Source organism: Elgaria multicarinata, chromosome 8 (assembly GCF_023053635.1).
Source record: "Elgaria multicarinata webbii isolate HBS135686 ecotype San Diego chromosome 8, rElgMul1.1.pri, whole genome shotgun sequence".
Classification (NCBI taxonomy): domain Eukaryota; kingdom Metazoa; phylum Chordata; class Lepidosauria; order Squamata; family Anguidae; genus Elgaria; species Elgaria multicarinata.
The window spans coordinates 94,456,239-94,481,684 of record NC_086178.1 but is presented as its reverse complement, the minus strand read 5'-3'; the positions used below and the strand labels follow the sequence as shown (position 1 = coordinate 94,481,684).

At 41.8% G+C, this 25,446-nt stretch overlaps 1 protein-coding gene across 1 annotated transcript in view; it reads right to left on the bottom strand.

Moving 5' to 3' along the window:
• Positions 1–25,446, bottom strand: part of CTNNA3 (catenin alpha 3) — a 902,456-nt gene that overhangs the window by 766,886 nt on the left and 110,124 nt on the right. The gene's annotated exons all lie outside the window — the stretch shown is intronic.

The following is a 25,446-nucleotide window of genomic DNA, read 5'->3' as shown; positions in this document are numbered from 1 at the left end:
GGTTTTGCCCTCTGGTGCCATCTAGCAACGTTTCTCAGAACTGTGGCCTTCTATGGAAGTTCCAAGTTCCGAAGAATGATAACTGCCATTTGCTTCCGGCCTAGCAGAGGGGCCAAAACCCACTAACCTCCTCACCAGACTGTTCCTCTACACCTGTCGTATGACGGGCTTTTTTGCTAGTAAAGAAATAAATAAACATGCCTAATCAGCTAATCCCATACTCTAGCCAGATGCTTCTAGAAATCTCTCAAGCAAGGTATGGTGGTGGGCAGATATCCTATTTTTTGTACCCTGTATCTGGCAGTCAAAGTTAGTTCTAGCGAAACCATAACCCTGGCCCTTTCTTCACTGTGATTAAGAAAGCAGCCATGGAAGTGTATGCTCCTTCCGCGTCCTTCCCTTGTCCTGGGAATGAATTCCCCACTCCCACTGAAACCACAGTTAACAGAAACATTACTACCAGCCTTAACCATGAGTAACACTAAACAAGGTTTCCACTGAACTAAGATCTGATAGCCCAGTTTAAGATTCATTTCAAATCCTATGGTAAGCAGCAGTTACTGCAGCCAAAACTCTCCCCACGGCCTGAGTTCGATCCCAGTTGAAGCTGGTTCTCAGGCAGCCGGCTCAGGTCGACTCAGCCTTCCATCCTTCCGAGGTTGGTAAAATGAGTACCCAGCTAGCTGGGGGAAAGGTAACCACGACTGGGGAAGGCAGTAGCAAACCACCCCGCTACAAAGTCTGCCAAGAAAATGTCAGCAAAAGCAGGCATCCTTCTAGGAGTCAGTAATAACTCAAGTGCTTGCACGAGAGGTTCCTTTCCTTTCCTGTACATTAAAACCCATGAGGTCCTATGAACATGCACACATTCATATCCAGGCACTTCCATACTTTTACAATGAAAACCTATGCATGACTACTCTGAAGTAAGCCCCGCTGAGTTCAATGGGACTTACTCCCAGGATTTTGGATTGCAGCTTTACCTTGCTCACTTTCCCTTTATATTTGCCAGATGCTAGATGGGTTTCAGGGCTATTCTCCCTTTGGAACTCACATGGAAGAGCACCATTCCATTGTGGTTAATTTAGCACTGATCAGGCCCCCACATACAAGATGCCATTAGCCCATGCATGATGAGAAGGATGAACTCGGGAAGAGATGGGAGGCCTTGTATGGCTTGGATGAAGCAGGACTAACCATTTTCTCTATCCCCATTGCACAGAGTCACCAATAATACATATTTGTGTGGACACCCAATCCAATGGAGCATGACAGCATTTTTGAAGAATGCAGTAAATGGAAACACCAGGAGCCACATGCTGTACATTTCAGGAATGCTACCTAGTTTCAGGGAACAACCATAGGCCCCACCAGAAGCTGATGGAGCTTTGATGGATTCTGAAAGTTTCAAGTAATATGTAAGGGCCAGTAGATAAAGCTTTGGGGTACCAAGAATGCCTGGCCAAGGGAATGAGCAAACTCTCCCTTGTTATTAGTTGAACTTATTATAATAAAAGGAGGAGGAAGAAGAGGAAGAGGAGGAGAAGGAGAACTACTACTACTACTCTGAGTGTTCCAAGAGCTTTACACATGCATTGACCCAGTTTGCTGTACTGACCAGATTGCTGGAGCTACCCACTCAGCTTAATCACCATGGAGGATCATCACATCAATTTTCAATGATCCCTGACTATTCATAAACCTAAACATTGCTGGTGTCAGTACCCCAAGGTATGTTAGCACTGCTATCCCCATATTGCAGGTAGTAAGGTTCATGTCAGCCCCTGTCACAGGTTCATTATGTAGGTGAGGTTTAAACTTGAAGTAATTGGAGAAATAGTTCAAGATACTGCACAAGTTGTACAATGATCAGAACTAGCTGGGAAAACAGTAAGGAAATGGCAAGGGAGAAATAATCAACATTTTAAAAGGTAGAAAATATTCGCTAGCTTCACATGATACATTCTAGATAGAGAAGAAGCGCAACAAAATATAATTTTAATAAGATTTCTGGAGAGAAAAAGAACCGTAGGCAAGCAGTTGTAGCTCCACAAAACATCCTGGGATATATAATTACTTACTAGAGCATGCTGGCATCTCAGTCATAGATAATAATATATAAAATGCTCAGAAATGCAGCGTGTTAATTTTCCTAGTCACGCAAAGAAAATAAAAGAATTCCCTTAGCTTATTTCTAGCTTGCAACTCAATATATATCCAGACAGATTTTACAATGCAGCAAAAGGGCAGGAAAAAAGGGGGATTTGTCTTTTCTTCTTAAAAAAAAAAAAGACAATAATTATTATCTAGATTCGTGTATGCTGTTTCTATCCCCTGCCATAAAATCCTTCATAAATGCAGCTTAATTACTGACTAACAATGCCATTAAGGTTAATGATACTTGCATATGCCTCAAGATCCATATATATATATATATATATATATATATATATATATATATAAGCTTCTTCCTCTTTTTTCCATACAACAGTGTAATTCACATTTCAAGATGTGTCATGAGCAGTGGGAGTAAAAGCTAAAGCAATTGGTTCCAATTTCAGCTCCCTCCTCATAGAGCTGTTCAGATTTTTTGTGATGACTGTTCGACTTCAAGCTTGGGAATGATCACTACATTCCTTCTCCAGGATCCAGATCCATTAATGGACCTCACCCTGATTGATCTCAGTGCCCTACTTCCTGACCAGCTCTGTTCCTTAGTCCACTTTCTACATTTGAGTCACCCACAAGAGTTTTATGTTGCCCTGATCCTGGTCCCCAGACTCTCTCCAGCTTATGCCTGTTTAATCCTGAGTCACAAGTTTTGTGTCCATGTCTGACCCAGCAGCTCTCACTGATCTCTTAAGGGCAGAAACTACCAATATTTCCAATGGTGAAATCCTGCCAGGTTCACACGCTGTTTACAATTCACATGAAACTGCTGAGAAAGATATCAGTACTTTCCCGACACAGCTCTGTCTCCACCAGATTCCAGGGAGCTTGTGGGAGACCTGAACCGGAAGCATGAAGTCAGGGAAGGTCTGGGTGTGGACTAGCAAACTATAACCTAATCTAGACAAGGTGGAAACTGATGACAAACCTAAGCCTGGTTTAGATAAGCAACCTGTTGTGGATGCAGTTCCTCTCTCCCTAAAGGAGCATGTTCATACTTTTGGGTGAGCTTCTGCATCCAGCTCTGCTCCTTGAGGCTCGTGGGATAGTTGTGGAGGATAAGGTTATCAATTTCTACTAGTCATAAAGGCTATATGCTACCACCAGGAACAGAGGCAAGGTGCCTCCAAATACCAGGTGCTGTAGAACACAAGCAGGAGGTTGTTATTGCACTGATATCTTACTTGGCCACTGTGTGAACAGAATGCTGGACTAGATAGGCCTTTGGTCAGAACTAGCATGGGTCTTCTTATGTTCTTATGTGGTCAAATTTCCTTTTCCCATCTTAGGCTGATGCACTTTACAATCTTTCCTGGTGAGGTCTGTTCTGGTCACATTAATAGTATCCACATTACGTATATGAAACACTTTCCATGCAGACCTATCTTTGAAGAATATTCAAAAGCTTCAGTTGGTACCAAAAGCAGCATTGAGAGCCCTGATATGATTCTCTCTCTCTCTCTCTCTCTCTCTCTTGCATACACACACACACACATCTCTCTATCTCTATCTCTCCTTCTCTAATACTCTGCCATCTTATCTGACCCCAAAACTACTTCTGGTATTGACCTTTAAAACCCTACATTCTCTGAGAACAGGTTATCTTATGGACCACTCTCTTGTTTATGGCCCTACCCATTCCCTAAGGTCCCGGGCTGAAGCCCTGCTCTCCCCCACCTACCACCTTTGCTATTTCAGGTGAAGTGACTGGGTAGATGGGACAGGGCCTTCTCAGCCATTGGTTTCAAACTTCGGAACTCTCTTCCCTAAGAGGCTCAAGCCCCCCCCCCCCAAACTCCTTACCTTCTGTTTGCGTCAAGCCTTCAGATTTGCCGCCTATTACGCTATGCCAATCCATCTTCAAGATTGAGCCAGTTTGTTTGTCTTGATTCCAGCCACAGCCCACTCCTGTTTTAATCATGACCCATTTCCTAAGTGTTCATCAGGAATTCTGATGAATTCATCAGGAATTGGTCCTCTGCAGTGAACACTGTTGCAAGGAATCAACAGTGAGATCAACGCCTCCTAGCAGACTCAGGCTCCCAGCACAGAACCATCTCACCCCCAACTGCAACATCTTTTTGGGACTGGGAGCTTAAGAGGCAGGCTCCTGTTACCTGGGATCGTGTCCATCTGATCCAGCCAGGAGAGGAAGCCTACAAAGCAAGGGGCCAATCAGCGGCTGCTGCTGTTGTCCTGCCTTGGGGGTTTGCCTAGTCTGTGGAACCTTCCAACTGCCTCCTAGCAGACTCAGGCTCCCAGCACAGAACCATCTCACCCCCAGCTGCAACATCTTTTTGGGACTGGGAGCTTAAGAGGCAGGCTCCTTTGGGGGCCGGACCGCCACCAGCGGGGTCACCTCTGAAGGGGGCGACACCAAGGCGAGGGCCTGTCCCCTTATTTTATTTTTTTTGTTTTCTCCCCCTACTGACTTATAATTTTGTTGTGTATTTTAAACTTTTTAAAAAACATTCCTTTTTCTATGTTTTAAAACATAAATTTTAAACTTTGTAATACTGCCTTGAGGCCCAGTATTGGGCAAAAGGTGGGATACAAATAAATATAATAAATAAATAAATAAATAAATAAATAAATAAATAAATAATTTGCGATAGAGAAATTCCCATCTCAAAGTAAAAGATGCCACAAAACTAGTAACTGGAAGATATAGGGTAACAGTCTCACTTAATTTCTGTCTGAACAGAAACTGTTCCTAAAGTCTGCATGTCATCTTCCACCCGTGTAAAAACTGGAAATCCAGCAAACTCAATTAGCTCATAGAAGTTGAGTGCAATGAAAACTAGTTTGTGAGACTAAAGGCTCCAGGGTGGTGTACATTTCAGGGCACACCAGATTAGAACAGGAGATGGTAGGAGAGAATATTGGGACAGAGCAGTACTGAAAAGGAACGTTTTCCCAGCAGAGCCCATATAAATGAGTGATATCAACAAATAGTATGCAGCACAGCCAAGAAACATATAATTTATCCTAGCCGGGAGGGCATATGATTATATAGGAACTATATTCTGCTGATCCAACTTACCTATCTAGGCATGTTTTACAACCCTGAAATAACAAGATAGTATAATGAAGATATGGATGCTCAAAAGTAGCTACCTGGAAAAATATTTGGGCCACATTTATGAAGTTGTATTCATGGGTTCCCATGAAATTACAATCAAGATCTACTAGTCAAGTTCTCAGCAATCATGCTAAGAACTCTATTAAACATGACAGGGTTGCTGCTGGATGGTTTGTAGATGTTTACTAGAACCCTTTCAATAAATATAAACCACTATCTGAAATTCCTTGGTAAACCAGTCAATTAACCTGTCTTTTTAAATATGCATATTTCTAGAGATAGATTGCAACCAATGTGGCATATATTGGCTACTCAGCTACACATTCCTACTCTCTGGAGATATTGTTCTCACAAAGAACAATGGCAGCCATGTATTAAATGACCTTAAGTGAGGACCAATGCTTGTTTCCCAAATATGTCATCATCAAAAGTGATGAGATAGTGATGACCCAAGAAGAGTGGTTTTTATAGCTATTCCAGAACCTGAACATTTTTGAAATGTTTTCTATACAGGTGCAGTTAAAAATATCAAAACATGAAGATTTTGAGCTTCGTTGACATTAAATTTGCTCCTAATTTTGTTCTGCATGAGTTTCCATTTCCAAGAACCTCTAGAAATTCACCCGCAGACACCAAGGTTCCATGCTTCAGTTGGTGAAGGATTACCATTCTGAATTTTTCATTTCCTGATACACGCACCACTTGCAGTCCACTTACATGTACATCAGAATTACTTCTACAGAGGTCAGACAGAAAAATATATTATCTATGATAAGTTTAGCTTTTTTTCCCCATTATACCTCCTGCTGTAATTTCAATCCTTGTATGTGTTTTGGCCTATACTCAGATACGTTTAGGTTAAGATTTTTAACAAATCCAATTAACAGCCTCTTAAAAGGAATTGCCTCTCTTCATATCTGTCCACCTCAGTGTTTTTGCTGAGCCACTTTGCAATAAATCAGTTTAGACTCTTCTGGAACAAAAGCTTTCCTGGCCTTGGACACAGTTGAGTTCAAGGCTAATATCTGATTTAGATCCTCGTAAAATTGTCCAGGATGTGCAGATACATAACACACACATTTTCAGATCACCATACTTTATTTAGAATATTATATCCCCTCTTTTAGCACTAAAAAGCTCTCAAAGTAGATTACAAAAGAATCTTGGAATAAAATCACACCAAAAATCTAGCACAGGAACAGAAATTAGATGATGTACACTGATTCAGACAACTGATTTCCTTGCTTATCCTTGGACTTCTCTGCTATTGACCTTTTAGCACCTGACCACCTCCTAGGCAGCAGCACCCACTAAGGTTCTTTAAGGGCATTTCTAGATGGGGTGTTATCCCAGGATCGTCCCTGTGCATCCACATGATGCACAGGGGATCCCGGGAGAAGGGAGGGATGATCCCTCCCTTTCCCCAGGATATGGCCCTGCACTTTAATCCTAGTTCTTCCCATGGTCCTGGGATGATCCCAAGACTGCGGAAGGTGCGGTCGGGCATCCCGTTTTCATCCTGGCTCCTCACAAGTAAGCGCGAGGAGCCAGAAACCGGGAAAGGGAGGGAGCTCTGTGCCCATTGGGGTTGGGGTGGGGGAGTGGTCTTTTTTATATAAAAAACCCCCTACTTTTTGTGATTGAGCGCTCATGTGCTCAGTTTCAATTTTAAAAATGGCAGGCACGACATCCTTTTCCTCCCAGGACATCACGCGCAACATGTAGACACAAGGCAACAATCCCAGAAGTAGGTAAGTCCTGGATCGCCCCCTCTACACCCGTAGATGTAGACATGCCCTAAGTTAAGCTAAGTGAATCTGAGCAGCTGGAACTCACACATCCTGAGACAGAAGAAGTGCTCTTAAGCAAAAGATTGCCACCTTCAGGTGTTCAAAACAGTTGCATGAAAGGGTGGAGCAGGTTCGTGAACACAAGCCCTGCCCCCAATTTCCTCATCCCTGCAAAGGGAGGTTCAGACATTTGGGCTTTCAAGCTTGAATCTCTGAAGGGAGCTTCAACTGGGGATCAGTTAAACCTGCTTATAGCCTCCCTGCAAGGCGTGCACAAGCTTTTCAACCCCAAGGGCTACATGTGAGGCTAGCTTAGGCATTATGGGCCACACACACACACACACACACAGAGAGAGAGAGAGAGAGAAAGAGAGAGGTGTGCACTCAAACACACATCCCAGTGATTCTGATGGACATCACTCTTTTGTCACTGCTATCAGGGAAGCAGCAGGGAAGCAGGATCCCGGGGGTGGGGGTGGAGTGGAGAGTAGAGTAGAGGCAACAGGGAAATTCATAGGAGGGGGAATTCAGCAGTGGCAGGTCATAACACCTTGTGTTGTGACCCCTGTGGCATGCAAGCAAGAACCTCGAATTATCAGAGTTTCTGAACATGTGGAGGCTTCTAAGTGTGTTCAGTTGAGCATGCATAGAAGCCCTCTTCAGACCTGAAGCTTCCTAACACAGAGATGGAAAAGTTAGGCACGAGGCCTGCACAGGTGCCCTGCTGCCCTCTTCACACATTCATTTTGAATGAGGACTAAAATGAATGAAAGCAGTCAACACCTAATTCTGTCTTCCAAAGATAAACAGGTACACACAGGTATATTTCATTTTTTGAAACCTGACTGTATGTCTTAGTGACATGCAGTAAAACCCAAGCAAGTTGATTTACCCAAACGTGCTTATCAGGCTTCCTATTGTACTAATTTTGACAGCAGGCTTATTTCTTTTAATGATAAATCATAGCATTAAATGAAAAAGCCTCAAATATTTTGCAAGTGGAAAACACAAAAGACAGAGTCCCTCTTTAAATATGAGCTTATTAAATTACAGTCAAAAATGGGTTTTGTGTAACCAGCAAATATTTACAGGCTATAAGACCATGAAGGGGGGGGAATGTCTTAAGCCCTTGAGTTCTGTACTGAATGTTAATGCATTTGTATATGATAGATTTAATACAAGAACCAAGAATAAATGACTTTCAGCAGCTGCACTCTGGACCTATAAATTGCTCTTGGTACTGCAAATCCATACAGAGGAAGAACAGCTGTATAATTTACAACATCAGCATTTGTCAAGAAAAGCAGCAAATACAGATCCTTTTTTTTTTTTTTTTGCAGCATCAGAAGGCACATTCCTAAAAAATATATTATAAACCATATTTGCAAAGAGTCTACTTGTATAAATATGTTATTCAACTTTCAAATTGCTACTTAAAATGCAGCATCCTCTTTAACCCTCAGCAGATTTAAGTGAAATTCAAAGAGCATAAACGCCATGCCAATTTTAATATACAATTAAAAATGTGTGAAATGAACTAGCATATTATGCTTTGCCAGAGTTCCACTCCAGTAAAGTAAGAAAAGCTGTGCAATTTTACATAGCCCCAAAACAATGAGCAAAGAGTAAAGCACAGACTTGTTGGAAGTTTCTCTCAACCCACTCCCATCCATTATTACAAAGACAGGCGTAAGGCACACATTTTGAGCTCATATATCAGTTTTCTCAATGTTTAAGAAATACAGCTCATCTCCAAATAATCATGCCCGTGCTCCTACCCTATTTGAATTATCCAAAGAGCTATTTTGCCCACCACAAAACCTTTAATGTATTTCATTAAAACAAGAATGTTCGCATCTACAGCATTTTCTATGCAGCTAACTATTCAATTACTTTCTTATTATCTCTCAGGACTGCCCTTTGTTCCACTTACACTTTGGGGAATGGAAATGTGATCAGTGACTGATTCACAGAGGTATTTATACCACTTGCAGGCTTATCCTTCAATGATTCTCAATTGAACATATGAAGAAGAGGCGATTCAGGAGGTACAAAATCTTTAGCTTCTGATGTGTCATCTAGGGCCATAGAGCTAGACAGGGCTTTATTCCAGGGCGATCCCCGGGATCGTGCCTGTGTGTTCACATGACGCACAGGGGATCCCAGGATCAGGGAGGGATGATCCATCTCTTGCCCCGGGATATGGCCCTACACTTTAGGCCTGCTTTTTCTGTGGTCTAGGGATGATCCCGAGACTGCGGAAAGTGTGGCCCACCATCACAATTTGTCCCAGCTCCTCGCGGTTACACGCAAGGAGCTGGGATCCACACACAGGGCACAGAGCTCCTCAGGAGCTCTGAGTCCAGTGGGGGTAGGGTGGGGGGAGCAGGGAAATTAAAAAAAACCACTTAGCTTTTGTGCATGAGCACATGTGCGCTCCTTCCACTTTAAAAAAATGGTGGGCGTGATGTCATCTCCCTCTGAGGCCGTCGCATGCCACATGTAAACAGAGGGGGAGATCTCACGATAAAAATATCATGAGGTCTTCACCCCTCCATCCCGCTAGACCGGTAGGTCTAGCTGAGGCCTAGGATGTTCTTCCACCAATGCAAGAAATCACTAGTTATGGCAGTCATGGAAAGATGAACAATGGGGGATTTAAAATAATTTTTTGGTTCTCCCCGTATCCCCACCCCATTTTTTTTCTGAGATTTTCCAGGCCTTCACATCTTTCACACGCACATAAAAAATGAATAAATCAAAGCATCAAACATCCTAAGAGGGATAGTAGGTGGAGTGACTCTTCTTCATGTTTAGTTGAAACTGACAAGGTATTTATCATGAATTAGAAAACAAGATAAATATTGGTCACATTAGTGCTGGAAAACTTGAGCCCGCTTTAATTAAACAGTCTGCAGTGTTAACACTTGGGGAACTTTGATTATATGCCAACCATAAATAACAAAGATCTGCAGAACTAAATTGGCATCACAGCATCACTTGCATGTTAGTATAAATCCAATTCACTCATTCTCCCCCATGTGGTTGCAATTATATACTTTCTTGGACCAGAGACTGTTCTGCTCAGCATGTATACTATTTTGTGGTCAAATGGTACCTCACAACAAAGGAAGAAGAACCAGGAAAGAATGATGAACCTAATTCAAACTCAAATATCCTGCATTTGAAATCAAATTTGAAGTCTCTCTGAAATTTGAAATTTCACAAGTACTTCAAAGTTCCATTTTATAAATGACTTTCGAATTCGAACGTTTCTAAAATTTCAGCAGAACCTGAATAAATCTAGATTGTACTGTGCCACTGCAGCTCCTTCATGTAGTAAATTAGCAGGACGATCCTTCTGTTGGGTGTGTAGCTTACTACATGTAGGGAGTTGTGTGCGTGTGCACATGTGTACGTGTTTAACATGGGGAGCATTAAAAAAATATGAAACACAATCTACAGTGTGAAGCGAAACGTTTGGCATCCTACCTCCTAATTCTGTGTAATATACAGAACAGCGCTGAGATTTAACATTCAAAATTGAGAGCCAATGTTTGAATATTGAAAACCGACTGAATCTCAGGTTGCAAAGCCTTAATGTTGTGAATCTTAAAATATTTCAAAATCCTTTTAATCTGGCTTGCACTCCCATAGGTCACTGAAGTGTTTCTCTCTTTCCTAAATTATGTTCCACTTCAAATGTAATCCAGGGGGTGGGGAGCGTGAGAGAGACTTGCATATTTGCTAAGCAGAGATGGAAAACCACTTTTCTTCATTTTAAGGACATCCAAAATAAGACTATAGAGAAACACTTATTAATAATAAGTTCAGTTAAAAACACCTCATGGCACTGTATAAAGAATATTGTAGTTTCTAGTTTAGCAGCCACAGGTACTTTCCTAGATATTTAAAGGCTTGTTGGTTGGTTGGTTGGTTTTTAATCAGTTTTATTAGAATTTCTGGGTTGGGCTGTATGTTTTTAGACTGTTTTTTAGTTTTGTAATTGTAATGAGATTTTTTACTTGTATTTTAAGTTTCTAATTGTTAAAATGAGATGCTTTGGGAGGGCTTTGCCTTGGAAGGCAGTATTTAAATATTGAAAATCGATACAATAAGGATGGAAATACTCCTGGAAAACTCTGTTAGTTGTGGCATGAACTCCAGTTTTTGAGGGGCCTTGAGCAAGCCACCCTCAATGGGTCTACTCCCCTACCATATCACCACCCATGTCACTGGCTTCTATTTCTCATAAATGCTAATACTTGTTTGCTTGAGAGGCAGAGAGCTAGTAAGCAAGGAGACAATGGCATTTACTGCTTGTTCTTCTCACCATCATTGTTTTGTAGGCCGGGGTGAGAAGCCGGTGAACAAGGAAGTTGCAATGGTGAGATGGAGAAATAACTACAGGGGCTCTTTGCATGGTCCCCTGCTGGAGTTCAGCCCTTAACATATGCCCAACCATGCCAACCATGCAGGCCTTGTCTAAGGGCATGTCTAGATGGGGCAATATCCCAGGGATCGTCCCTGTGCATCCACATGACACACAGGGGATCCCAGGAGCAGGGAGAGATGATCCCTCCCTTTCCCCGGGATATCGCCCTACCCTTTAATCCTGACTTTTCCTGCGGTCTCGAAATGTAAAGAAGCCCTGTCAAAGGATCATTTAACTGAATGGTAATCCTTCTACACTCTCCCTTAAAAGAATACTACGAAAATTAGGTATTTGTGCTGCTTCTATCTTCCACAGCTTTTACTTTCTTTTTAAAGCCTCGACATGATAAAAAGACAAAGAATCCCCTATTTTCTACTAACACCAGCAAACTGACAACAAATCACATTTGGCTACTTTATTACCAGCAAAAGGCCACTGTCAAGGGAAATGCCTATTGAAAGTACTTCAGCTAATATAAAAGAAATGCAAAAGAAATATATCATTTCGTTTGTTGGTAAATCTAAATTACACAATGACTTAAGTGCTTCTGAAGAACTTCTTCTATTGAGCCAGTGAAGTCTCATTAATATTAGCTGCATCCCAGTCCCGGAAAGAAAATAAATTAAATTGTACAGTCTTTAGTAAATGGATTTGGAGCTCAAGATAAATATAAAGCGCACTAAACACAGCTTTTTGAACCAAGAAGGAAAGTAGAATCGTTTTTAAAATGTCTTCTATACTAATGTGCTACCATGAATGATACCAGTGCAGTATTTGACTTCAACAAGACCTTGGGTACATCAAATTTTATGATTCCAAATAATTGCTTCTAAATTGAGATTTGGAAAGTAACCAAGATGTCTTAATCTGTGGCTGCCTTCTTTCCTAATTTGATCTAAAGGGATTATGGTGATTACCTGTTTGCATGTTCTTTTAAAATAAAATTTCTGAAATCACCTTGAAGCAATTAAAGACTTGTTTGCACAAAAACATTTGAACATACTAGGGCCGTGCATTCCACACCAAAATTCCAGGGGTTTGCCAGACCTCCAACAAACCTCCGAAATCACGGTGTGGTTAGGGGGCAGTTTTAAAACCATTGGAAACCCACAATGCAGTTAGAAGATTGTTTGGAGCCCCGAATGGATCCATAGGACTGAAGGTTTTTTAGGTGATGTGAGGGAACGTTTCATGTTGATGGACGGCTAACTCAACACACTTCCATATTAGGAAGACGCTGAGAGGTGAAGGGGGGGGAGTTTGTGCTTCCAATAGCCTCAGCCTCCTCCCTGTCCCCCCCACTCCAATCACAGTGCTTAGAGGGAGGGATTGCAAATGATATAACCCATTTTTCCCCACCCTGGAACTCATTTGTTTGCTAGCTCATGGAGGGAGAAAGAGTCCAAGTTCGACTCCCCATATGCACTATTGATGTTGGCTGAAAGGAAGGATTTTGGGGAAATGGCTCACATTATGAAAATAATGAAAACCATTCTATGTAAATGAACTGTCCCAAAGTGATGATCACTGACAGGCAGTGTAGATCCATACAGTCTCACAAGCCAATATTAGGAAATGGAAAATAATCTTGTGCCAAAGGCTGATCTGTGTACTGCAAGTATGAGCACAACTTGGCTGGGTGTAAAGTCAAGGGAAGAAGGAGCAGCAAGAGAAAACTTTGCTGTTGCTAGTACTGCTATATCTCCTGTTTTGAAGACAGGACTCAAGTTTATACATATTGGAAAAAATATTTTAAAAAATGTTTGTTCTTGTCCGACCTCTCATAGGGGGAGCACCCCCTCCCATTTCACCCAATTAAAGCAAACAGTCAGGGAACAGATCTCTATTTTTATAAACTGAAGATGCACAACTCTACATCAGCAAAGTAAAGGATAAAAGGTCCTGCAAGGGTAGAGGGGGGGATTTTAAAAAAAACCTAAAAATCAAGAGATAAAGGGATATGCTTTAAACTTGGCATGGCTAAAGCCTTACCCAAGAGCTACCAGAGTGCCACGTTTCATCTCTGTACCTTTAAAAATTATGGAGATGAATAATAATAATAATAATAATAATAATAATAATAATAATAATAATTTCTTACCTGCCTCTCCCATTCACTCAAAGCAGGGAACAACATTAGTACAATACAATATAAATCAAAATTAATTAAAAAGCATATAAAACCAATAAAATTAATTAAAAAGCATATAAAACCAATACAATATTAAAAAAATCAAGACTTTAAAATTATTTAAAAGTCATCTGGGTAGACCTGCCGGAAGAGGCAAGTCTTTATTGCTGCCTTAAACTGGGAGAGAGAGGTAAGTTGACGAATCTCCTCCAGCAGGCCATTCCACAGTCTGGGGGTGACAGAAGAAAGGGACGTCTGGGTAACAGTTATCATCCTAGTTTTGCATTTTTCTTAATTGCCATTGACGCTAATAGAGTGGTTCTCCAAAAATGGAGCAGTTGGGTAATCCAATGGTGCGGGGAGACAGAGCCACCCCAAAAACTGGGATGAGGAATCACCTCATTGAAGCGCTGGTCTGAATTTCGGGGAGGAGCAGACCCGCTCTGCACAACCTTAGCATGTACACTGCCACCTTAGTCTCTCTAACAGGAAAAGGGACTGTGCTTTTTATTCAGACTGAAGCCTGAAGTTGACGTTTGCCAAATAGACAGGCACTAAATAGGGAGCATCTATCCATCTCCATCAACTTTAGATGCTAGCAGGCAATATTTGCTCAAGGAAGCTAATTAAATGCCAGTCCTTTCAGCTCTTCCTCCTCAGCTTCTCTTCCTTCTACTCTAACTATCACTAACTGACTTTTCTTCAGGACTTTTCCCAACAGTCTGTGCCTGTCCTTTCATTGGCCCAGCACTGTAAGAGCTCACGGGAAAAAGTATTATTACACATGCATACACATACTGGGCCACATTTACATGCACAGTGTTGGGCACACATTAACCTCCCCTTTGCCTCATCCCTGTTCCTTTCTGAGCTTCCCAAAGCTCAAGCTTTGAACTTTTTCAACGTTTCAAATTTTTCTGCACATTTACACTGCTTAAGCTTCAGTTTAAAACAAAAATGAGGAAACTCAATCCGGTAGATCTTGAGTAATAAGCTTTACACTACCATATTTTTATATACAATTCCAGAAATATTTCAGAATTAAAACTGAAACTTTTCTTTTAGGACTCATGATGTTGCATGGGATGGGATTGTAGTATGTGAGTGGGATGGATGCCGTGTTACATGTTTTGTGCTGGGCTCAACAACAAAAAGATCGTTGCCATAACAATTAGCATTTCTATTACAAAGAATGACAATGCAAAACAAAATGTACAACATTAATTTTAGCATTTAAATTTTGAAAAACATGTCAGTGACGTTTAAATGGCCCTATGCTCTGTGCTGTTATACAAACTCAAGCTGACACTAACTTCTTTGTAGAAGATTACTATCAAGCTTGGAAGCTCAGCCCTAGAAAAAGCCATTTGTCGTCATTAAGGATTAATGAGGCGCCACGTTCTAGGCATTAAAACACAGCTATTGATAAATTACTTAAGGACAGTCAAAAGTGTATGAAACAAAACTGTTTTAAAATGCTACAAGGCTATTCTAAGAAAAAGCATTCAGACTTGTTCATATATACCCACAAGCTGGGCAGTGCTTGGATACAATAAAACTAAGGATTCTTAACACCAGCATGGAAAAGGACAAGCTTCCATGAAATGGAACCAAAATATGCTGGCCCTTATTGGAGAAACGATAATTCAAAAATAACCTTCTTGGCAACCAGTTACTGGATTTTTCAGAGGAGTTTAATGGGGAGTTTAATCCAGGAGTTTGCTAGTGCCCAGCCTACTTCTCCGTCAGCTGCAAATATGGCAAACTGCCAGTTGTCCTGAATGATGACATATCCCAAGTTAAGGGGTGTAGCCAAACGTCCTTGGAAACACTGCTGTATGTTATACAACATATCATTTTCAAGTTTAATACCCTTCCAATCAGTGTAAAGGACATGTCTGATACAAGCCAGAATTGCTTGGATTCATTAAAATACAGCTACAACTGTACTCTGAACAGTGCAAAACATGTCTTCTAACTTTGTATTACACACAGCTACACTGCAAGGTGGGGGTGGGCAACTTGTGGCCCTGCAGATGTTTTGGCCTACAACTACCATCATCCCTCACCATTGCTTATGCTGGTTAGGGCTGATGAGAATTCCTAGGCCAAAACACTTGGAGGACCACAAGTTGCCCAACCATTCTATAAGGTGTTGGTGGGAAGGGATCTCAAACCAGAGCCTCCAGCAGTCAGTTTCTCATACTTTGGCCACAGCTAGACCTAAGGTTTATCCTGGGATCATCCAGGGTTCGCCCCTGCCTGAGCACTGGTTCCCCTGTGTGTCACCTAGATGAACAGGTTTGACCCCTGGATGATCCAGGGATAAACCTTAGGTCTAGCTATGGTCTTTATTTCCTGCACCACCAGTACTCCCTCAAGACTATAGGTTGCACTTACAACAATAACAACAACAACATTTATGTACCAATTCTCATTTGAAACAAATCCACCCTGAATATTGTCAACTGACCCACCAGCAAATGGGGACACATCAAACCTCATAAACCATTGACATCCAAGTTGGTTCTTGATCCCAGCAACTTACCACACCAAGTAACAACACACAGAGAGACGTGGTTCAAAAGTTATTAACTACCCAGGCTTGTTGTTTTGAACACTGGGTTGTCTCTCCCCTGACAAGCCAGAGTTCCTGATTTGCACACAATGCTAAACAACCCAAGGTTAGAATAATGCAAGGCAATTGTGTGTGTGTCCCCAATTCAGACATCACAGCAACCCAGGGTTGTTAAGCATGCCCATTCACAACAAAACAGGTTTTCTTTTTTTAAAAAATGGGTTGTCACGACATCCGAATTGGAAATATGCACATACACAACTGCTTTGTATTGCTTCCATTTCCTTTATCTTCTTGATCTGGAACCTGCCTCCCCACCCCACCCCACCTTCACCAGTTTTAACCTTGTCATCTGCCTCTAGTACTTTTGACAAAATACTTAGGCCTTAGCTAGACCTACCTTTTATCACACGATGGAGGAGGGAAGATCTCGCGTTGTGGTTACCCTCCTCCATTTACATGCAATGCGCAATGACCTCAGAAGGAGAGGCGTCATGCCCGCCATTTTTGTTTATTTTCTTAAAGCAATGGGAGTGCACAAATGCTTGTGTGCAAAAGGTAAGTGGTAAGTGATTTTTTAAATTAAATTAATTTCCCCACTCCTCCCACCCTACCCCCGATGGGTGCAGTGCTCATGCGGAGCCAGGTCAGCCCGAGACCGTGGAAAAACCAGGGCCAAAGGGGCGGGCTATATCCCGGAGCATGGGAGAGATCATCCATCCCTGATCCCAGGATCCCGTGTGCATCATGTAGATGCACAGGGACGATCCCAGGGTTCTCCCCGGGATAAAGCCCCGCCTAGCTATGGTCTTAATTAGAATTTCATGTAAAGCCCTGTATGTTGCAGTCATTTGTAAGCAACCTTACAAAGTCAACCATTCTACTACAGCTGAGTGGAATCAGTGATTTCAGTCTAGAAATAGTTCGGGAGAACTGGACTCCAAGGAGATGACATCGACAATTCTAGGGATCAAGTATTCAGCCAAAAGTCCTAGAATCTAGCAGGTCACAGTCTCTTTGGAAACTTTGACATTGTAGACCCCACTGATGTAGAGTAATATCACCATAACACATCAGTGCAGAAGACTGCACAGATGCATTGAGGACTGACGATGTCAATAAAGCATCTGATCTTCTGGTGGAGGCTCAACACATTTTAGTTTGCTCTCATACTGCCATTCTAGGAATAAAAATCTGCCACCAAATTCTACTTCTTTCTGGAATTTGGCAGCATTTTTACATTCCATGTTCTGCCTACATGCCTCCCCCTACACAGCAGCAACCCTCCTGACATACAGAGGTTGTGGGGGCTGAAGAAGAGCCACAGCTGACCTCAATACATGGACAGGCTCATATAGGAGAAGACAGTCCTTCACATACCTAGGGTGTTTAGGATTTCATAGACTAAAACCAGCAATTTGAATAACACAAAAACAAACTGAAAACCAATAAAGATCTTTCCACACTGGTGAAATATGATCAATATGGTAAGTCCCTGCTAATAACGCAGCTGCTGTGTTCTAAACCAGTTGACATTTCTGAATATTTTTCATAGGTAGTCCCGCACATAATGCATTACAGTAATAAGACATCAGGAGTGGTGCTTATTCTCTCTCCATAAATAGATTGAACTCCACGGTATTTGTGTCAATCAATGTCTTACAAACTACCAGTTGCATCCATTATGGAATAAGGTGGAAGTTTCAGTCAGTCAATATTTTTTTCTAACTTGAAAATCTAGAAAGGCAATTAGTTATTAGACTGCATCCAATATATGATTACCAAGCACATTATCTCAACTTTCTTAATAACTTCGCAGTGGCTGCTCTGTGTAGAGGTCAGAAAGGGTGGCGATGTCCTAGTAATAACTTCTACTATCAATCCTGGCGTGCAAATATAGCCTAATGTATTCTATGAAGGAACAAAAATGAAACCATTCTTTATGTGGAATGAGCCATAGGTGGAGATCAACAGGTCAAGTACAAATACAAAAGACATCATTTATCTGAGCAGGCATTTAGTTAACACAGAGATGAATCCAAGTTGTGACATAATCCAGAAGAGGCTAGCTATCTTTGTTTCATTCTCCCCCATCTGTCTCCATTAACCAGGCAAACAGCTGCCTGAGACATGAAGATGAGACAAGTGTTACAGTGCCTGGTGGCCCAATAGCCCCCCACGCTGCCAACGTAAAATGATTGTTGGCACAAAGGCAAAAAACCCAAATGGTTCATGGACTATCTGGCCACTGCAGTGAAGGAGCAGAAAGAATATCTCAGGTCTGGGACCAGAACTGTCAAAATCCCACCAAGCCATTTCCATTCTATACTTCATTACAAGGTGAAGGAAGGTCTTTAGGATTTATTGCAGTCAGTGTCGGCATCAAAGGTAGCATGGTTGAGCACCTGTTGAGGAACCCCATTCCAGCAGGAGTCCACTGAGAAGATACCACTGGAGCCCATCATAGCAACCTGCTTGTTCACCTGCCTCTCATTCTGGCCCAGACAACAGTGGTGGTGAGAAGGCAGAGCAGGAGATGCCACTGCCTACTTGCTCACTGGCTCTCTGCCTGTCAAGCAAGCAAGTGGGAGGAATGATGAGAAAGATAAGGTAGAGCAATAGCAGCTGGTGACCATGGCAGTGAGAAGTAGACTCCCTGTGGGGCCATTGGGGGTTTCTTGCCCTCAATGTGTTTCTGAAAAACACAATGGGTTCAGCACCTTGGATAGTTTATTTAGAGTTCTGACTGAATCTGACTGAAACCTAGAGTGGATTCATAGCCCCACAGAAATCAGTGCCACCAGCCTCCACTGGTTGTATCCAGTGGCGTCATTCAGCCAGCGCAAAGCTTCTAACCCTCATAGAAACCCAGTTTGTATCCTTCTGCAAGTGCCCAATCCAGTACTTTGATTCTGCTTGCGCATGCTGATAAAAACAGGTTTTCCGCAATGGCTGAATGACACCATTGGATACAACCTGGAGTCTGCTGCAGTTCCAAATGTCTATTATGTTTTGTATGTCGAACCATGTGTGAACCATGTACATTGATGGTGCTATATAAATAAATAATAATAATAATAATAATAATGAACTGGTTTAGCTGAACTGCTGTAGTAACAGGGTTCTGAGCAGCATCATAGAAGGGCCACATTGACTGAAGATTGCTGCAGGTTGCTCAAGGCAAGGAACGTGGAAGGAAGAGGAAGCCAGAAGACTGAGTCACACTTAAGGGGACTATGGACCATTAATTCACTGTGCATTAATACAACACCTATTAGTAGCCATATTCCCACAGTCTACTAAGCATAAGATCATTACCGACTGAGAGATCGTGGTAGTTAATGCCATCCTGGAAGGTAGGTGGGGGACAACTTCCCAGAACCGATTTAAACGTACACAAGATTTACAATTACATGTTTGATGTTTTACAGAACATGAAGAATTCCACCACATGCAGTAGTTTTGCTTGATTGAAGAGAACCATTTTCTTTGCCACCACCTTTGTATCCTCCTCTTTAATTTTACGATCAGCGAATTCTGTACTGGCACGCTTGATTCGGCTTGTGAGTGCGGTAGGCAAATTACAAAACATCACATTAATTTGTCCTAAGGGCTGCGCAAGGCTTCACGGCCTTGTTATTCTCTTCCCTGTAAGCCTGTGACAAACACTGTTTACCTACGGCTGTTATTGGTTTCGTATCTCTGTGGTACATTTTAATAGTCCAGGAGATGTAATTGCCTAGAAATATCCCCCTATTTGGGATACTTAAGGAATATTAATGACAAATGGTTTTTAATTTAATCACCATCGCTACAGCTATCTTACATTTTTCAGAGGTTCCTCTGCTAATGCATATGTGCTGAAGGAGAGGATTAATAAGGAAGAGTTATGCACCATGTACTTCTCTGAGAACAGTGCAACATTGCACTTGACAACTCAGAAGTAAGTCCCATTGTTCTCAATAGGGTTTGCACCCTAGTGTGTTTAGAATTGTAGCTTTAGGCTGCAATCCCATACACACTTACCTAAGAATAAGTCCCACTTAACTCAATGGGACTTACTTCTGAGTAGACAAGCAGATCTAGACCAAGAAGGATATGACACTTTGAAAATGGTTTGAAAACTTTCTATGGCATGTGTCCTGGGCCCCAACAGTTGTCACTACTGTAATAAACCATTTTAAAGCAGTAGTATAGACCCTGCCTATATTTGCAGAGTAGTCAAGTCTAGTTGCAGTGCTAACTATACAGAATACCATGAAGACATGCAGCCCTTACACCTTTTTTTGCCAGGCACACCAAAGGTAAAGAGGCTTCTACGAAATCCGTGGAAAGAAAAACACTGGGTTGTATTGTAGCCAACGTGAGTCTTATTTAGAGTAGACCCATTGACATGAATGGGACTCAGATTAGTTATGACCAACTGAAGTCCCATTCACTTCAAAGGGTCTACTCTGAGTAAGACTCACATTGAATACAACCCATTTTCTTCATATCCTAAGAAAAATTCAGCAGAAGTGTCACCATTTAGGAGAGAGAGAGAGACAGCGACTGCCATGAGCTGGCTGTTACCCCTGCTTTGCCCCCACCCCCACTCTGGTCAGCCTTCAAAATGAGGTTGCTGCTGGAAAACACTGCAGGCGGGGATCTCTATTTGCCCACAGAGAGTGGGGGAGAAGAAAATTGGTTAAGATGATTCCTGCAATGAGCAGGGGGTAGGACTCGATGGCCTTATAAGCCCCTTCCAACTATACTATTCTGTGATTCTTGCATAACCACGGTTTAAAGCATTTGCTGCAAAAGGGTTAGTGGCCTAACAATGGCTTAGCATGCTGTCTGAACAGGCCCGTAAGGGGAAATATTAAACAGCCACACAAAGGCAGAATAAGTCATAGACAGCAAAAGAGGGTGATGGGCTCATGGTCAGGGAAAGTGAAGGAGGAGGCCAGTAATGCTTGAAAAGGACAGGTGGCCAATGTAACCCTTGGTGACCATAATATACCTCAAAAAGCCAAAGATCCAGTTAGGATGGGTGGAGAGACTATCAAACAGAAGACTTTCAAGAATTTGTGGTTGGTTTAAAGTGGGCATCGTTTCACCTAGAATACTCAACTGCATATGGCTAATTCTGCTTGATAGTACATGAAGGAGCATGTGCGATGGATTATACGGTAATAGATTATATGTGGTTAACAGTTAATTGGTAATTCCTAGACAGGAAGGAATTGTACAGCCTAAAAAAACAGACAGGGCAGACTTGCTTTTTGGTCACACTGGAGGGAAAAGCATTAAGTCATATAGAAAATAAAACTTCTAGGAGAAAGACACAGATTCCTGCAGAAGACCAATATATTAAAATGGGTAAAGTCCTTATTAACGTGTGTGCAGACCAGCAAGAAATAATGTTATTTCTTTAAGGGCACAATCCCATGCATGTTAAAAGCCCTACAACTCCCATGACTGGCTGGAGAATGCTGGGAGTTGGCTTCCCCCCCCCCAGTCAAACATGCACTGTGCCCTAAGTGTATCAAAGTGAGCTACTGTCATTTTGCAAAAACCATTCCAGAGGAATTTAAATGTAAATTTCCATAAGTCCATCCCTAACTCTGATTGTACCTGTGAAATTATTGGAACAGATATACACTACATACAAAATACTTGGGGGGGGGGTGTTTAAGAAGGTTTAAAACAAGGTTAGAGGAAATATTTTCTTCTAGCACTGACCTCGTTTTTTCCTTATTCAGATGAAAGAGCACCAGCAGAATATTGCTGCTCATCATATTCTCTATTTTCAGTTTGTCCCTGAAGGTATTATTTGATGTAATGCTGAATTCACTGGCTTTTGGGATCAAAACGTTCTTATAACCCAAGATCCCTAAAGGTTTCTGTGATCATCCAAGCGAAATTTGCAACAAATCTGGCAAATTGGAAAACACTTGATTTATTGAAGCTGAAGAAGAGGTGGCTCCAGAGGCATATGGCGCTGCTCTGTTTTTGTAGCAAGGAACCAGCAAAAACAAAGCAAAATGCAGGTATCCATTAGCTTCAGAAAGAGTTGTATGAGTTAATAATCAATATATTCTCATCTCTTCAACCCACATTAATTTCATAACTTTTTTTTAAGTTTCCAAGTCCGATGTTATGTTGTTTTATTTTTTTAATTGCCTTCTCAAGAGTACATTAATGTTTGAGTGAAATAGAACAAGTTTCTCCTAATGTCTGTCAACAGTTCTATGAATATTCATTGTGAATCTTACTGGTGCATTTTGGAAATGATGAATCATTATTTGGCCCCAATCACCTTTTCACTGACCGGGATATGTCCTCTCAGGTCTAGTAGAGGGAAGCTCTGCACTATAGGGTTCCACGGGGGGTGGGGGGACCCTCTGCATAACTTGCACAAAGTTACTGTCTTCACTGGTGATGATACATTAGCACAGGGATGAGGAACCCCTGGGATGTGGGCCTAATCCAACCCATGGAGGTTTCCCATGGAAGCTCCCTCCCTAGGCCCTTTCTACACCTAAGGGTTATCCCAGAAAAATGGAGGGATCATCCCTGCCTGCTCCTGGGATCCCCTGTGTGGCATTTGGATGCACAGGGACGATCTCAGGTTATAGGGCTGGTGTAGACATGCCCCTAGTCTCTCCCCCAAGTCCTGGTCCCTATAGCATAGTAGGGAGAGGAATGCCCACTGTTATCCCCCATTACGATGGGAGATAACAGTGGGAATTCCCTTTAGCACAACACGCACCATCCCAATTGTGAGTGCAAGTGACAAAATAAGTGTTTTGCCTGCCCCGTGTCCCCCCAATGGGGGAAGACATTGGCCGGAGGAGCACTCTACCAAGGGTGCTTCCATGCAGCAAAGCCAGGTCCACAGTTGACGTGCCAGCTGGTAGAGCCATGAGTAGAGAGCGATAGAAAGGCGCAGAGAGGACAAGATTAGCACATACACTCATGCATTTACTGTACTTAGATGCAGAATTCCTGAATAGGGCTTCAGCTAACTCTACAACTGCAGTAATTTTATTTTCTTCGTTTCATCCTTTAGCTCCCCTTCAATTATAGTCTTTCAACAGATATTCTCAGCTCTTCTTTTCTCCCACTAAATAATTTGCTTTAGATACTATCTTTCCTCCTGAAACACACTTCTAAATATCAGCTCTGGTTTCTTCTTTCTTTTTAGGTTTTCCTTTTACTATTATTTCTAAAAGTTCACTTGTTTGAAGCATAATTGCGGTACCCAGCAGATAGTAACTGGTATTGTGTGATTCCTTATCTTCAAAACCAGTAAACTACAAAGGAAGTCATTTTGCAGTTAATTTGTTGTACATGTTGGTGTCGATGTAGAAAATAGATGTACTGCTTCCAACTCAGTCACCAAAGATATTATGTTCTGCTTTAAGATCAATTACAGATACAGTCACTAGGATAAAGCACTGGGAAATGTTGCATCCTGCCATTTAGAGACAGGATCCTTTCTGAAAATTATTTTTCTCTAGTGTTTTCCTTATGTAATTTCAAAAACTTGATAGCTTCAGTGTTGTGCTACAATATATAGCTGATATAAGAACAGAATCATTTAATTGTATCAGACACTATACAATCAGCACATCCCACATTATGCACATATTCCTTGCTGCACATTACTAGGATTATTAGGGATTTGAAAGGTTTCTTATTCATATGTATACACACACACACATACATATATACACACACAAATCTTTCACTGTATGTCAAGCCATATCTACTAGGATCAAAATGAAGCTGACTTGAAACTGAAAGAGTTTTCAATTATCTTTCAACTACCAGATTACATCACCAATAACCCTGTGTTCACCACCACATAATAAACAATGACAAATAGAAAAACCATTACTCATGTGTCCTGACATAAGGAGAGGTGGGGGAAGGTGCATATTCAGAGATTTAAAGATGACAAGAACAAAAACTTACTCCCAAGTAAATGGGTATTGGATTGAAGCTCAAGTGCAGATTTAAAATGCTGTTGCTCTGTCTTTTCTGATTTCATATGCAATCTGTTAATTTCAGCTTTCAGGGGCAGAAGCTTAAGAGTATGCTCTGAAATGTACAGAACTATCCCACTCTGGCACATCTTAGAGTCACTACCACTGATCTTGCTCATAAATATGTCAAGATTTGTCTTAAATTCCATCATGAAAACAGTTTAAATAGAGTAAAAAGAAAAAAGAAAAGAGGATTGCTTCACTGTGGTGTGTAAATTTCATAGTACATACTTTGCGGGTTGTAGTATCACATTTCTCTCCATCTCCCCCAATTTCAATTTAAAATATAAGCCTTTACCAGTCTACTGAATCTTCCCTTTATCTTTTTTCATGGCAGACACACATACACACTCAGATGGATGATCTTGCTTCACCTGCCAGCTTCCTCGGTTTGTGAAACATGAGATGAAGAAAAATGCACTAAATGTTGCACGTCTCCTTCCCAGTACTTGCTTTTATGCAGCAGGAGGCACCACTCTAAAATCAGCTGTTATATCATGTCTATGTTGTTACTTTATTGCACAGAATTGCCAAAGTTTTATGCCAAACATAATTACTAATGATACTTCTTATCATTTACTGCATGGGCTTCCTTTACAAATTAAGGGCGCAATCCTATGTGTTTTGGTAGAAAAAGTCTTACAACTCCCAGTATTTCCCACCCAGCCATGGGGAAAGTAACCAAGGCCTTAGCTAGACCTACCTTTTATCCCACTACAGAGGAGGGAAGATCTCGCATTGTGTTTCAACATGAGATCCCTCCTCTGTTTACATGCGATGTGCAACAACCTCACAAGGAGAGGTGTCGTGTCCGCCATTTTTTTTTAAAGGAGGAGCGCACGAACGCTTGTGCGCTAAAGGTAAGTGGTTTTTTTTAAAAAAAAAAATTCCTGCTCCCCCACACCCTACCCCCAATGGGCGCAGCGTTCCTGAGGAGCACTGTGCCCCATGCGTGGCTCCCAGAATCACGCGGAGCCGGGTCAACCCATGGCAACAGCCACACATTCCACGGTCTCAGCCCAAGACCACAAAAAAACTGGGGTCAAAGTGGAGGTCTCTATCCTGGGGCAAGGGAAGGTTGATCCCTCCCTGATCCCGGGATCCCCTGTGCGTCATGTGGATGCACAGGGATGATCCTGGGTTTCACCCCGGGATAAAGCCCCATCTAGCTAAGGCCCAAATCAGCACGGAAAATCAGCATTCATTTACAAATGGACCTAATAGAGCT